This window comes from Centroberyx affinis, unplaced genomic scaffold, assembly GCF_046629955.1.
Source record: "Centroberyx affinis isolate AG114_WGS23_722 - 3 ecotype Tasmania unplaced genomic scaffold, CSIRO-AGI_Caff_v1 ptg009801l_1, whole genome shotgun sequence".
In the NCBI taxonomy this organism is placed as follows: Eukaryota; Metazoa; Chordata; class Actinopteri; order Beryciformes; family Berycidae; genus Centroberyx; species Centroberyx affinis.
In genome coordinates this window covers 8,567-21,951 of record NW_027284643.1, presented here as the reverse complement: position 1 = coordinate 21,951, position 13,385 = coordinate 8,567, and the positions used below count along the sequence as shown (strand labels likewise).

The window sequence follows — 13,385 nt, the reverse complement described above, 5'->3', positions numbered from 1 at the left end:
GGCAAACAGGGGCAAACACACTGCAACGGCCCGAAGCAATTGCATTAGGAGAAACGCGCTGCAACTTCAGAAATGATGCGACTTCAAAAACACTTACGAAAACCCGAAGCAAACCCAAAACAACGGAAAGTGACACAAATGAAAGGAACGCGCTGCACCCGCGAGTCAAAAACACAAGAACACATGCAACAGAAAGGCAATGCATATCCAGTCGAGAGAGAGAGAGAGAGAGAGAGAGAGAGAGAGAGAGAGAGAGAGAGAGAGAGAGAGAGAGAGAGAGAGAGAGAGAGAGAGAGAGAGAGAGAGAGAGAGAGAGAGAGAGAGAGAGAGAGAGAGGTGCAGCTGAGGGCATCAAGAGGCACATTCAGGTCAGTCAGTCATTAACGCTTCATGAGACGGCCTCTAGAGGAAGTCTTTGTCTAAGAGATGCAGCAGACCAGCAGCGTTGACCTCAATCCAACAGTCTCCCGGTGTGAAAACTAAAGTGAAACTTAACATTCCACAGTCTGTCTCATGAAGTGTTAATGACTGACTGACCTGAATGTGCCTCTTGATGCCCTCAGCTGCACCCTCTCTCTCTCTCTCTCTCTCTGTCTCTCTCATTCTGTCTCTCTCTCTCTCTCTCTCACTCCGCATTCCTCTTCCACATTCCTTCATTTGCAGCATCTTTCCGTTGTTGTATTTGCTTTGGGTTTTCGTATGTGTTTTTGACTTTGCATCGTTTCTGAACTTGCAGTGTGTTTCTCCTAATGCAGTTACTTCGGGCCGCTGCAGTGCGTTACATCATCCATGTGTCAGGCACAAAATCTCAGACATCACTGATCCCCGAGTTTTGATGAAACTTGGGGAGGATGATGCATCTCACCGCTGAGTTCAGCATCCAGACTGACACCGATTGGCCCAAGAGGAACTACAGCTCCAGTTCCAAACAAGGAGACATGTTTGTTCCTGATCGGTCCAGACAACATGTTCGCTGTCCCTCGTTAATTTCCGTTTCCTCCGGTCCCCGCAGATACTCTCCGAGCATGCCGGCCTGATCCAGAATGGGCGACTCCAGCAACAGCAGCCTGTCCGAGACGTCGGCGGACTCCTTCCTGGCGAGCTACGACCTGGACTACGAGGTTCCCCGGAGGAGATCCCCGACACCACGCGGGGCCGGGCCTTCTTCGTGGCCACCATAGTGATCGGCGCGGTGCTGGTGGGCATCATGCTGGTGTGCGGCGTGGGAAACTGCCTGTTCATCGCCAGCCTGGCCCGCTACAAGCAGCTCCGCAACCTCACCAGCCTGCTGATCGCCAACCTGGCGGTGTCGGACATCCTGGTGGCGGCGGTCTGCTGCCCCTTCCTGCTGGACTACTACGTGGTGAAGCAGCTGTCCTGGGAGCACGGCCTGCTGCTCTGCGCCTCCACCAACTACCTGCGCACCGTCTCCCTCTACGTCTCCACCAACGCTTCTGCTGGCCATCGCCGTGGACCGGTACTCTCCCTTCAGTTACCTCTTTTTATTTGTTTTTATTAGCAGTATTTTTATGTTAAGTACAACAGACGTGACAAATCAACACACAGTACATCACAGGACACCAAAAACAAATTATATTACAAAACATCAACTAGACAGTGGCAGTGGTGGATAGAGTACTGAAATCTATACAAAATCTATAAGTGCAATTACTCCCATAAAAAATGACTCAAGTAAAAGTGAAAACTACCATTTGAGAAACCTACTCAAGTAAAAGTAAAAAAAGTACCTGGTTAATAAATTACTCAAAGTACAAATCACTTTCCATTTTAATATTTTTTAGGGTGTGCAGGCCAGTGCAAAATAATAAAAAAACAGCACTTGTTGATAAAACTTTCTTAGCCCTTTATAAAACAGAATATAAGTCTGTTTAACTCTAGTATTTACAGACATTATCAAAGTAACCAAACCTATTACAGCCCCAAAATGCAGTATAGTAGATACTGAATACAATACAATTAATTAAAACTCAGTAGAGGAGCTCCTCACGCTCTCCCCCCCGACACTCAATCCCCACATTTAGAGCAGACTAGTTGTAACAAAGGTATAAATGGCAAATCTAGTGAAGTAAAAAGTAGATTACTGGCTCAAAATATACTTGAGTAAAGAGTAGAAGTACAGTTTAAAAAAAGGAACTAAAAGTACTCGTTCCTTAAAAAAAACTACTTACTACTTACTTGTAACACGGTACTACCCAGCCCTGGACACTGGACATTCAACATTACAGGCAGGCAAAGTAGGAAAGTAAGATGATCTGTGAATTAAAGCATCGTTCACTCACCATTTATATCTATTTTATTATTTTATTTATTGAATATCTAGCCTTGATCTATCAATTTGTCTATTTATCATTTTAGTTGCTTTTTTTTATTGTTTTAATTTTATTTGCTCCTCCTCTTTTTTGGAGATGTCCCTAAGAAATGCCATGACTTGTTGCTTTTCCCTTACAGAAAGGTCACATGTGAAAGGTCACATGTGAAAAGTCACATGTGAAAACCCACATGTGGATTCAGAGCACATGTGCTTTTTGGGCACATGTTGGTTTTCATATGTAACACTTGAAAGTTTTTTCCCATTTCCCATGTGAAAATGATATTTTCACCAGTGAATTGTCTCTTTGCATGTGAAATTAAGATGATATTTAATGAAGGTGAAAAAGTGAAAAAACTTCTCTGAATTGAAATGTAAAAATTGAAGAAGAATACAAGGTGAAAAACGTGTTCACATGTGAAAATCAACGTGTCAAAAAGCACATGTGCTTTGAATTCACATGTGGATTTTCACGTGACTTTTTTGGTATAGGTTTCTTCCTTCCTTCCTTTCTTATCCCCTTGCCTCTTCTGTCTTTTCTTTGATCCTTCCTTCTTTTCTTCCTTTCCCTTCCTCTTTCCTTCTTTTACATTCCTCCTTCCTGTCTTTCTTTCTTCTGTCCTCATTTCTTTTCTTCCTTTCTCTTCCTTCCTTTCTGTCTTTCATCCTTCCTCTTCCGTGTCTTGTCTTTTTCCTTCCTTCCTTACTTTTCTTTCCCCTCTTCCTTTCCTTTCTCTATTCTTTCTTCCTTCCCCCTACGTTTCTTCTTCTTCCTTCCTCACTTTCTTCCTTAGTTCTTTCAGGTTTCCACCCCCATTTTCAAAGGAGACTGCTGCTGTCCTGCTGTGTGTGTATGTGTGTGTGTGTGTGTGTGTGTGTATGTGTCGCCCTTATCACCTCCATCCTTAGGCCCTGCATGCTGAACCAGTATTCATGTCACTTCTAACATTCACTCTGCTGCTGAGTCGCCCTGCTGCGCCTCCGAGACAAGATCCTGTTTGTCATGTTTCTGCTACAAGCAATGTGTGTGTGTGTGTGTGTGTGTGTGTGTGTGTGTGTGAGAGAGAGAGTGGGTAACAAGCAAGGGTCCTATTCTGGTTTGTTTGCTGTAACCACAGTTTATGTAAAACAATGCAGAAAGAAAGCATCGTTTCTCTTCTAGTGTAATTGGTTCTGTGCCAGAGGAACAAACAGTCAGTACACTCAGGGGTTCATCAGCGGTTCTTTAAGATCCCGGGGGAACCAATGAGCAGCTTACGATTCCTTGAAAAAAATATCCTCAAATGTTTCCTTCAAGGACCCTGTATGTCTTAGAAGTCAGCGCTCAGGAACTCTCTCTGAAGGGGTTCCTCGGGAATCCTCCTGGTTCCTCTGGGGTTTCCCTGTGGCTGCGGTCTGAAGACCCTGTAAAGGTTCCTTTGAAGCTCTTTACCTTTGAAAGTGTCTCCTTGACTTTTATCTCGTCCGTTTACCAGTAGAGGAGCGAACTGAGTTTTATGAAGTTCAGGAAGACGGCGCTTCAGAGCAAGGTTATTATCGTTAACGAAAACTAATGAAATAACGAAAAATAGGTGTGAAAAAACATTTCCGTTAACTGAAATAAAAATAAAAACGAGGCTTTACAAATAAACGATAACTAACTGAAACTGTATTGTGTTTAACTAACTAAAATAAACTAAAATTATAGAGAAAATGTCTTTAGTTTTCATCTTTGCCCCTGACAAATACCCCATATTACAAAAAAAGACTAAAACTAACACTGAGACTAATAAAAACTAAACTAAAACTAAGCATTTAAAAAAAATAAAAACTAAACTAGCAAACCCGCTTTAAAAACTAATTAAAACTAAACTGAAATTGAAAACAAAAAGTCAAAACGAAATAAAAATAAAACTAATGAAAAATGCAAAACTATAACAACCTTGGTTCAGAGAAGAAATTAATTATGAAGAAGTGCGGGGGAGACAGAGGGGCGGAACGCTCCTGACAGAACTGATGTTGTTATTATTATTATTATTTTATTAACTTGCTTGATGTTAAAGCGGTGATCCATGAATTCCTCGTCTTTGTAAAAACTTTTGTCTCCATCCTTGGTGCTCGGCGCTCTTTGCTGTGGTGTTTCTGCACCGCACTTCCCAGAGATCACCCTGTCAATCAAACAGTGTGGGCGGAGCTGTGACGTCTTCCTCCTTGGATTTTCTGATGGTGAAGTTATGACTCGCCGTTAATTAGCGAAACAAGGAGATTCGACCGCACATCAGCTTCTTTGAAAGAAAACAGGCAGCAAAAATAAAGAAAGATTTACTGGAGCACACGGACAGTTTGGCCCATTGAAGGTGACAAACTGATGATTAAGGCGGATATATAGCATCACTACTACCTGACTCTGATGAAAAGATGCAGTAGCATTGAAACATCAGTCATTGCAATAAAGGCCCAAACTGTCTGTGTGCTCCAGTGGATCTTTCTTAATTTTTAGACCGTTACTTAAATCAACAGCGTTTCAACATAAGAAGTACTCTGATCCTTTACTTCAGTAAAAGTACCAATACAGCAATGTAAAAATACTCCATTACAAGTAAAAGTCCTGCATGAAAAATCCTACTTAAGTAAAAGTACATAAGTATTAGCAGCAAAATGTAGTTAAAGTATTAAAGTAAAAGTAGTGGTTTGGTCCCTCTGACTGATATTTTATTATATATGACATCATTAGATTATTAATACTGAAGCATCAGTGTGTAAGCAGCATGTTACTGTTGTAGCTGCTGGAGGTGGAGCTAGTTTGAACTACTTTATATACAGTTAGCTAGTTTAGTCCAGTGGTTCCCAACCTAGGGGTCGGGCCCCTCCAAAGGGTCACCGGATAAATCTGAGGGGTCGTGAGATGATTAATGGGAGAGGAAAGAAGAAAAAACAAAGTTCTGATTCACAAATCTGTTTTCAGTTTTTGGACTTTTTCTCTAATCTTTGATTTTTGCTGAAATATTGGATCATTTGAACATTTATTGAAATGAAACCATGTGAGGTTTAGAGGGAAAAATCACTATTTGGTGCAGCTGTTAACAACTCATAGACATCTGAAATGTGACCCGACTACACACTTGTACAAGCTTGTTATATTATCCATTGTGTCAAATCTCCATCTGAAAAGTAACTAAAGCTGTCAAATAAATGTAGTGGAGTAGAAAGTACAATATTTCCCTCTGAAATGTAGTGGAGTAGAAGTATAAAGTAGCATCAAATGGAAATACTCAAGTAAAGTACAAGTATCTCAAAATTGTACCTAAGTACAGTACTTGAGTAAATGTACTTAGTTTCTTTCCACCACTGTATAGGGTACAGTGGCGTTACAAAATGATGTCAGCTTTTTATTGTGGGCATTTTCGCCATAGTGGAGACAAAGTAGAGAGCGACAGGAAAGACCAGGAGAGAAAGGGAGGGGGATGACAAAGGTCCAGGTCCGACTCGAACCCAGGACGCCTCGCATGGCATCCGCCCCAGAGCCACCAGGATGCCCAACAGTGGCTTTTTAGATCAGCTGTAAACATGAAAAAATTAATAAAGATTGGTGGACTCAATCAAATATATTTGTCATTAACAGGCTTTTTATTAAACGGCATTAATTAGGTCTTCTACTCAGCAGGCGTTCAGAGGGAACCGAGCTGCTCTGAAGGCATCGTACCAAAGTAGTTTTATCATTACAAAGGTAAAGAAGCATCGGTAACACTTTCTATGAAGCCCGTGTCTATAATACATTATAATCATACTTATAACACATTATAACGCCATCATAATGCATTATAAGTATAGTTACAATCATGCATAGACAGTTATAATGTTTTATAACATTACTCATAATCTGTTATAAAGCTTTTTCATTTAAGTGGATTGTAAGTAATGTGTTTATAATGTTATAAAACATTACAACTGTCTATGCATGATTATAACTATACTTATAATGCATTATGATGGCATTATAGTGTTATAAGTATGATTATAATGTTCCAAAAACTATGAAAAGGTAGCACATCTCAAATTTAAAGGAGACTCCTTGACTTGGAAATTTGAGATGTGCTACCCTTTCATAGTTTTTGGAACATGCTCTGGACTTTGGGTTTAGCACTCCACTGAGAATCCCATTGTTGAAGCGCAACCTCCTTTTCCAATTATGATTATAATGTATTATAGACACTGGCTTCATAGAAAGTGTTACCAAAGCATCTGCTCTCCAGTTAGATGAGTCAGTAGAAGTGTCTGGAACGCCTCCGCTGACGGTGTTTGTAAGATTTATACGTGATAAAGACGGTGGTGAAAAGTGTTTATCAGTTGCAGTTCAATAAAAGGCACTTTGAGAGTCTGAGAGTGATTTAATCAGCGGTTTCAACAGACGAGCATCTGCCTCCACACACTGAAGCATGAACGTATCGCCTATAGAGAGACAGGAGGAGGAGTGATGTGCGTTATGTGCTGCTGATGCCTTCACACTCGGTAAAGGTATACGCACGTTAGCTCAAGGACGGGTGCGTCGTGACATGAGCTCCTGAAAGCATCGGACATCGCCAACATGAACCGTGCTGAGGAGAGGACATGAGCGGCTTTCTCAACAGAAAGACATGCTGTTAATACATCATGTTTCTGCCTCATGTGCTTGACTGCCTGTGTGATCCTGTGTAGATGTCTTATAGGGTCTTATAGGGTCTTATAGGGTCTCATAGGGTCAGGAGACCTAATGTTCTGCCTCAACAACAGAGGGCGAATCTCTACCCTGTGACCTGTGAAAAACAACAAGACGGGGTGAGGACATTTTCCAAGCTGCTGATTCGAATTTGAAAAACAAAAGCAGTTTCAGTGGGAAGATTGTGTTGGGGGTTTGCACTCATGGTGCTAAGAGCATCTGGGTTTATGGCTCATGTGTGTACAGTGTTGCTCAGTGTTACCAAACGTATTATAACAATAATAATAATAATAATAATAATAATAATAAACTTAATTTATATAGCACCTTTCATATCATAAAATGCAGCTCAAAGTGCTTGGTAACACTTTATAATAACCATCATTAATAAATGGTAAATTGATAGTTAATTAAACTTTAGTTAATAGTTATTTTACTGTTAACAAACAATGAAATGATCATTAATAATGTTTACTAATTATTAGTAATGCTATAATTTATGTTATTTTATCATTCGTTTGTAATAATAATATAAAATCATTTGTTTATAAATTATATATTGTATCATAGCTTTTTACCCTTTTTACCGTCTCTTATCAGCTATGATACAATATATAATTTATAAACAAATGATTTTATATTACACAAACGAATGATAAAATAACAAATTATAGCATTACTAATAATTAGTAAACATTATTAATGATCATTTCATTGTTTGTTAACAGTAAAATAACTATTAACTAAAGTTTAATTAACTATCAATTTACCATTTATTAATGATGGTTATTATAAAGTGTTACCAAGAGAAACAGTAAAAACCAATAAATAATGATAAAAACAATCCTAAGATATAAAAAGCATAAAACAAGTGTAAGAAATATAAAACAAGTATAATAATAAAATAAATTAAAAATAATAAAGAACAATCCTAGATATAAAAAGCACAAAACAAGTATAAGAAATATAAAACAAGTATAAGAAAAAATAAAAGAAGTATGAATTAATAACAATGGTGTTAAAATAAAAAGGTGGGCTTAATTAATTAAAAGCAAGATCATAAAAATGGGTTTTGAGCTGTTAATTAAACTGGTGCTGTTCCAATGTGCAGAGAAAGGAGGTTTAATCAGATCATGCCATTCTCTCCCTTTTTCTTCCCATCTCTCTTTCTTCCTCCTTCTTCTTTCCCCTCCCTTCATTCCTTACTTCCTTTCCTTCTTCCTTCCTTTCTCTCTTTTCCTTCTTCCTTCCTTGCCATACACGAAGGCAACATGGATACAGGTTCCCACAACATGTGACTCTTCAATCGACTCTTTTCACACTCGTCATAGTTGGGGAAACTCAGCAGCAGTAGCGGTGTTTATGAAATGAGAATAATGCGTCCATGGAAGACACACCTTGAGTATTTCCGTCCTCACTGCGATATCTATCAGATGTTTCAACAAAAGACATCGTTGTTTTGGTGGACCAGTTTTCAATCACAGAGAGGAAGAAGCTTGACAAGGGCTGCAAGCTGTTTTTTTTTTTAAGAATTACCTCCAAGAATACGAAGGGAAACAATCTCTTGTCCAGTTACGTGACGTTTGTTCATAATGTTACCAGGTTATGCAGGTCGAAGGGAACGTAGCTAGTAAAAAATATTAAAGTTAAATGATATAAGGCTTATATACAGTATATGACTGAAAGAGAATGAAAAATATTTTACTATTTACGTTAAATTCGTCCAATCGGTCACTGGACAGGCGACCTGTCAATCACTAGGGAAACCACCCTACGTTTTATCTGTTATATCCTGTTAATGACACAATTATTTTGAAAATCTCCATCTGCAAACACATTAGAAGAAGTGAAATTAGCTACTGAGGCCAAAACCTGTTGTGGAAAAAATGGATTGGCTTTATATTTTTATCAGAAGTTGGGTCGTGGTCCATTGACCTCATGGAGTTGGGCGGTTTGGAGACTTTTTGGAGCCTCTAGTGGACGTTTGAGGAACTGCTGCTGCTGCTGCACTTCCAGGATCGGCTTCAAAATCCACCTGAGATTTTGGCTGCTTGCATCTGACATGGTGATTTTAGGCAATGATAAGAGGGATTTTGAAAACACACGTTGCTGTTGAGGCTCCACGCTGCCACTGTCAGGGTTGGACGTGCGTCTGTAGCAACGGTAACTAGGGAAAAAATAAATAATAATAGTCGCCATATTGTCAAATAGGCCTATTCTCCAGCATCTCTGTCCTGTTGATCCTCCTGGAGGTGTGGTGGGTGTGATTCAGCCAGACCCCCGCCCCCCCCCAGCATCAAAGCTAGGTTTGGACGTAGGCAGTCGCCCTAAATAGCACGAGGGCGAGTTCCAGCAGATCCTTTGTCTTGGTAAATATCAGTCACACTGGGTCTTCTGCTGTTGACCAGTGTGACTCTTCAGAGGTTAGCGATGCGTTTTCATTCAGTGCAGTGACTGTGAAGCCATGACAAGCTGTTTAAGCTGTTTGTTTTCACAGACAGTGGAAGCCTGTTTTAGAATAGAAAAGAATAGAAATAGAAATAGAAAGCCTTTATTACCATTGTACAGAATACAACGAAATTAGGAGCGCTACTCCTGATCAGTGCAATTAAAAGACTCAGGGAAACAAAACAAAAACAAAAAAAACAACCTCAGCAAACAAACATCCACAGCCAACAACACAGGTTCTAAAATAATAAGTAAAATAAATAAATGCAATGTAATTTTGCACTGGAATAAGTGTAATTATTGCAATAGATCCAGTAGGTTGCCCTAGAGTTATGTATTTGTATAGTGATGAATTTGTATAAAATGACCACCGAATAGTAAAAGAATTGAAAATGACGTCCAACAACAGGCTGAAGCATCAAAACTCACCAAGGCAACATTGACCAAACTGGGTGTCGTATTGCTTCAGTGAGCCAAGAAAACTATAAAGGAGGAGAAGTCAGACTGGTCAGAGCCGTGTGTGTGTGTGTGTGTGTGTGTGTGTGTGTGTGTGTGTGAGCGCTAATTGGAGAGAAACTGTAAAGCCTGCAGCACAGTTTGTATTGTAGTGAATGGGAAGACCACCCGCTGTGCACAAACATGCACTGGCTTTTCAACTATCGATCGGAGTTCACATTTGAGGATTTGTGTTCCAAGTTTGCTCTAGCATGGTGTGTTCTTTCTTTCTTTCTTTCTTTCTTTGCTTAGCACAGTATCAGACCGGAGACGCTCTGCCTTCTGATGCAGTGACACGGTGTTTCTCTGGTTCTGCCCACTGGGACCAATAAGATCCTCCATGAAATCCGTCACCGGTTTTAGCTAGCATGATCTCTGTGGCCGGGGAGCAGCGGCTGAGAGAGAGGAAGCCAATTGAGTAAGGTTCCCCCCCCCCCCCCCGTTTCATTTATCATGGTTGACATCCCCAACCGTGTAAAAAATAGCATCTGCAAGGAGAGATGGATAATCTCCACATGTAGCATGTATCAAAATGTCAAAGCGGTTCCAGATTCCATATCTGTGCAGAGCCGAACATCTGGCAGCGTATCTGATCATGTCCCGCTAAGATCTGGATCAACGGTACAAAGTTTGTGCCACTGATAACAGTAAAATCCAACGTATTCACCATGTGCCAGATATAAATTAAGGTTCATTACCATTTTTGGTTGACATCCAAAAGTAGGACCAAACCATCAATTTGCAAGACTTTAATCCAAGACTGGCTTCCAATCTGGATTACTACTCCTCCTGCTGTCACTTAAAGTAAAAATCAGAAATTAAATTAAGCGCTGGCATGACTGGCATCCTCGACATCACTGTAAGAGTGAATTTACAGAGCGTATTTCAGCTAATCTTCCCCAGATATTCTGGACTGTGTGTCATCAGAATCTGTCAGCGTGACGCATGCAGTGTCTGACTGTTATTGATCCAGGATTGTATTGGTCACGAATCCCTCCGAGTCACGGGTGATTCAAGGTTTAGTAATGTCAGAAGATTTTGTAGTGGCTGAGTTAAGGTCATCTGGTCATGATTTTGAATGTTTGAGCTACATGGAGCTCCGTATAGGTGGGTTTACCTCATCAGGTCAATTCAGATAGCATGAAATTGTACAGACATACACTAAATAAATGAATGCATATACTGTATATATATATCTATATCCATACTTTGAAGCACTCATCTATCTGGTAAACCACAGTTCTGGTATGCCAAGCAGGTCAAAACAAACACTAAGAACCGTTGCAAATGCTATTTCACAAGAGGATTTCATCCACTAAGGGTGAAGTGAGTTAGAAAATGAGCCCACTCCCAAACAACACCGTTCAATCCATGTAATGGTGTGTAAAATTTTGAACGGCGGGAACAAAGAAAAGTAATCTTCGCCTGATCTCACGTCCAGCTGTGTTGAACGCAGCTGTAATTCATATAGCTGCATCTTAACATTTCATTTCTTGTGTAATCTTGTCTTTTTTCTTGGTTAATTTGCCTCAATTTTATGATATTTTTCAGTGTAAACCTGACAAATTACACACGATCAGAGGATTGTTTGGTGTAGTTTCATGCTGTTTGATGATCTGCAGTGAGGACGGCACTCACTGCTGAGTGAAGCGCAGGTGGAAACAGTGTGAGACTGATCCTCTGTTGGAGTCTTTTAAAGTTTGTGAACAGCACACTGTCCGCAGCTCTTTAAAAAGACCCGTCTCTCTGTCTGCAGGTACATGGCCATCGTTTACCCTCTGAAGCCTCGTATGAAGCACCAGACGGCCTACTGGCTGATCCTGACGGTCTGGATCGTGCCCATCGTCATCTCCATCCCCTCGGCCTACATGGCCTCGGAGACGACGTACCCGCACGTGGCCAGCCGGACCCACAAGACCTTCTGCGCCCAGATCTGGCCCGTGGACCAGCAGGTTTACTACCGCTCCTACTTCTTGTTCGTCTTCGCCCTGGAGTTCATGGGCCCGGTGACGGTCATGGCGGTTTGCTACATCCGGATCTCCAGGGAGCTGTGGTTCAAGAACGTGCCGGGTTTCCAGACGGAGCAGATCCGGAAGAGGCTCCAGAGGCGTCGGAGGACGGTGGTGGTGCTGATCCTGGTGCTGGCCGCCTACGTCCTCTGCTGGGCGCCGTACTACGGGTTCACCCTGCTCCGCGACTTCTACCCCACCCTCATCTCCCGGGACAGGAACTCCCTGGTGGCCTACTACATCATCGAGTGCATCGCCATGAGCAACGGGGTCATCAACACCCTCTGCTTCGTGAGCGTTCGAAACAACACCAAATGCCTGAGGACGGTGCGCAGGTTCCCGCTGAGGTCGGTGACCTTTGTGGCAAGCAAGCTGAAGACGGTGGACGAAGGCGAGGTGCGAACCTCCTCCGTCCGAGTGACTGAGGAGGTGGAGGGAACTCGGCCGAGATAGAGGTTCAACATCTGGACCCTGCAGGCAGACCACTAGCAACCACATCACCATGCAATCTGGGAACCCATCGTCTATCGGCCTGACGACGATTAGACTCTGGGGGCGACGGCCAATATTTGGGGGTTTCCGTGTAGCCAGCGGACATCCGGGCCAAGACTTCCTCTTCTGTGCGCCGGTCATTGTTTACAGTCCGATTAGCAACTTGAGTTGCGAGAATGGAGTTAAACACCCAAAACACCTACAAAAAGTATGGATGTTTGTGTATTGTGTGGAGAAACGTTCGACTCTCGCGTCTCAAGTTGCTAATCGGACTGTAAACAATGACCGGAGCACGGAAGAGGAAGTCTTGGCCCGGATGTCCGCTGGCTACACCGGAAACCCCAAAATATTGGCCGTCGCCCCCAGAGTCTAATCGTCGTCAGACCGATAGACGATGGGTTCCCAGATTGCATCACCATGCAACTCCAATGGCCAATTTCAACTCAGATTGCTGGCTATAGCAGCAATAGAGTTGCATCGAATGTGGGACATAAAGCAGGGCTAGTACCATGTCACCCAAAGGTTCAGCTGCAGCCAACCTTCAAGGGTCAACAGATAAGGAGACGAGTCAGCTGTGGTCAACTCGGGACGATGTTTCTCCAGTTGTAAAAAAATTCATGTACTTCCAGAAACTGGTTTCTGGGGCGGCTGCAGTGTGAACACAGTGTGTGTGCACAGTCCAACATGTTAAAATATAAAAGACTTTATCAGACAGGACTGCATACAGCCGACTCCCAACTGAGACAGGAAAGCACATCAGCTGGACGGACTGGTTCCAGACAAAAGCGTCTCCAGTGACGCTGAAACACACTGCGTTAACGTTAACATGTTCAAACAGGTAAAACATCACAGCCTCCGTGCTCTGAGACGCTGTGGACTGGTCTGTGTAACTCGTGGAAAACCAGGTGGATTTTTTTGTGTTTTGATGATGAGAAAC

General features: G+C 41.8%; 1 pseudogene; it reads left to right on the top strand.

Moving 5' to 3' along the window:
• The first annotated feature begins 1,043 nt into the window (after positions 1-1,043).
• Positions 1,044-12,409, top strand: LOC139640566 (prokineticin receptor 1-like; annotated as a pseudogene).
• The last annotated feature ends 976 nt before the right edge of the window (positions 12,410-13,385 follow it).